We start from the raw sequence: 2,960 nt of genomic DNA, 5'->3' as shown, positions 1-2,960 counted from the left end.
TTCCTTCCTTCCTTCCTTCCTTCCTTCCTTCCTTCCTTCCTTCCTTCCTATATTTTTATTTGTTTCTGAGAGAGAGAGAGAGACAGAATATGAGTGGGCAAGGGGCAGAGAGAGAGGGAGACACAGAATCCAAAGCAGGCCCCAGGCTCTGAGCTGTCAGCACAGAGCCCCGCATGGGGCTCAAGCTAGTGAACTGCGAGATCATGACCTGAGCCAAAGTTGGACGCTTAACCAACGGAGCCACCCAGGTGCCCCTGTGTGAGCCAATTTTTAGAAACAAATCTCCTCCCCCCACTCCCTCCCTCCTTCCCTCTTTCAATCTCTCTCTCTCTCTCTCTCTCTCTCTCTCTCTCTCTCTCTCTCTGTCTCTCTCTCTCTCGATATTGATTCTTGGCTCTGTCTCTCTGGAGAACTAATACAGATTTGGGTATTTCCTGACTTCATGCCACGTGGTCAACGATGAGCCTGGCTAGGAAGACATGTGTAAGGACCTGGCGTAGGAAGGGCTGGGGGGTGGAAGTGCTCGGGGTTCCCTCACTGTTTGCAACAGCATCTGTATAGAATGCATCCTGCAGCTCAGGTCAGGGGCTCCTGGGAGCCCAGCAGTTTGACTCGCACCTGCGGAGCCCTAATCCAGACGGTCTCTAATGTTCCACTCGGTCTGAAACTGTGTCTCTAATGAGGGAGTGGCGAAAGCCTGGATGTGGCGTCAAAGGGAGCGGGAGCAGAACACCCATCTATTTCTCTCCACAGTGGTGTCACCAAACCCTGACTGCAGTGGACACGGTGGTAGCAGGTGTATTCACAGAACACATGCGTAGAGAGCAGCAAGGGGTCCGGGAGGTGCAGGAGGCAGAGAGGTGTTTGATGGTGACAGGGAGGGGGGGAGGGAGGAGCCTCCCTGAGATGGGAGGTGGGACCAGGGCGGGCAGGGAAGGAAGGGCACTGTGCCAGTTCCTTCCACCTGCTATCCCACCCCATCATCGACTCCAAAACCTACAGAACAGTTTTCAAATTTCTGAAGATGTGCATCGGTCCTCGCACCCCCTGGTTTTCAGTGAGCCACTGCCCTCAGCCTCCGGTCCCCGCAGCTCACAGACCAGTAGCAAGGCTGCACAGGCACGCCTCCCAAAGTGAATCAAGAAACAGTTGCTGAAACAGGGGAGACACAGATGCTAACGAGCCAGTGAGTCCTCACTACATTATCACAGTGCACCAGGCACATTGACAAAGTAACTTCGATGAACCTGACCCAAGCTCACCTCTCCAGCTTCTTTTGCTACACTTGAATTTCTGTCCTCCATGTCAGCCATTTTTACTTGCTCTAAAAGAAAACACCTCTAACATTTCCCTCCATCACTGCATTGATCACTCTTTACCCCGCAGAATTCCATTTCAAGTTCGCCTCCTGATGGCTGATGTAAGAGACCACCCTGTAAGCTCCCACATGCTCACATGTCTCCCAGTGTTCCTCATACTTGACTCTGATTACTTATGTACAAACCAGTCTCTCACACTAGACTCTGCGATCCAGGGGTGAAGCTGGGCCTGATTTCAGCTAGCATCCCCAGAATCTAACAGAGCACCGGGAACTCCAGTAACCTGTGTCAAGAAATGTCAACCAAACATTTTTCACACCCTTCTCTCGGCTCCTGCCTCCACCACAGTAATTGTAACCACATGCATCATCTCTGGCAGGAGACCCTACTCCTCTCGGAGGCGAGGCTACCATTTTATTGAGTACTTCCTGGTTCTGAGAACTTTCCAAATGTTCCTGCACACAGTCCCCCACCACGTGCAATTTTAGTGCTATAGTTCATCTGCTTCATTTACAGACAAAGAGACTGAGGCTTTGGATTTGGATGTTTCAGTGATTTGGCAGAAAGAGCTGAGACCCCAGCCCACATCTACGGCGATGGAGACCCCCACGCTTTCACGACTGGCAAGACTCAAGTCTGTGTCTGTGACCATCCCTTCCATTTTCCGTCGTCCTCCCCTTTCTGCGTCTGACACTAAACTCAATGATCAGACCATCAGCGGAGCCCATCCATCTGGCAGTTGACAGGCAGCTCCTCGGAGCTCTGGTTTTCCCTATTCTGCGTCTGTATCATTCAGCAACTTCTGTTTTCCTCTGAGGTCACCCTTAAAGGTCCATGTGTCATGTTTCTCATTTCTGCCTTGTCGAGGAAATCTTGCCAGTGCATCTATCAAAGTAATCATCACAAGCCTGATGTAAGAGTATGGTTCCTCTCACATTTTTCATTACTAGATAATTTATTAATATCCTTCCTGAGCAGCACTAGATTTATCTTGATAAAACTGCTATCAGCAGCGACACAGGCAATACCACTGGGGTGCAGCAGGAAGAGGTGTGCTCACCTCCTTCACCCCTTAATGCCTCCGGAAGCCCAACCCGGAGCCAGCCCAGGGGGGCTGCCGGGACCCAAAACATTTTATCATTTTGATAAAGTTGACCTAGGGCAGCCTCGAAGGGATTGCTACCTATCTTGAGCCTTTCTTCTCTGCTTGTGGCAAACGCAGGATTGCCTGCGCACGGGAAAGGCAGGGAGCAAGGGCTAGATGAATTACCTTCAGAGAGTTCACTGTTTATCTCGTTTTCATTGGAGCACCTGTAGCGAACAGCTTCCCCTCTGGGCTCAAGTAGGCTTTCTGGGAGGCCCTGCTGCTGTGGTTGGTGACAGACCTTTGGATTCTTTCTGAGGTGGTGCCAGAGAAGAGGGTCCTTGGGTATGTGAGCCAAAGAGGCCTCTGCGGCTTTCTCTTCTGACCTCCATCTCTCCAGGGAGGGAGCAGAGATACCTCCCTCCCTCCCTGGGGGTTAGTCACAGAAATGAAGACAGAGGAGTCCTCTTTGCAAGGCAGCCGCCTCTTTGGAGGCTTCTGGCGGACGTGATTGTAGGGGTGCATTTGAGATGGAAGCGGTAACTCTGTAGCCCTGT

This window comes from Panthera uncia, chromosome E3, assembly GCF_023721935.1.
Source record: "Panthera uncia isolate 11264 chromosome E3, Puncia_PCG_1.0, whole genome shotgun sequence".
Taxonomy (NCBI): domain Eukaryota; kingdom Metazoa; phylum Chordata; class Mammalia; order Carnivora; family Felidae; genus Panthera; species Panthera uncia.
Note: the sequence above shows the minus strand (reverse complement) of the source record.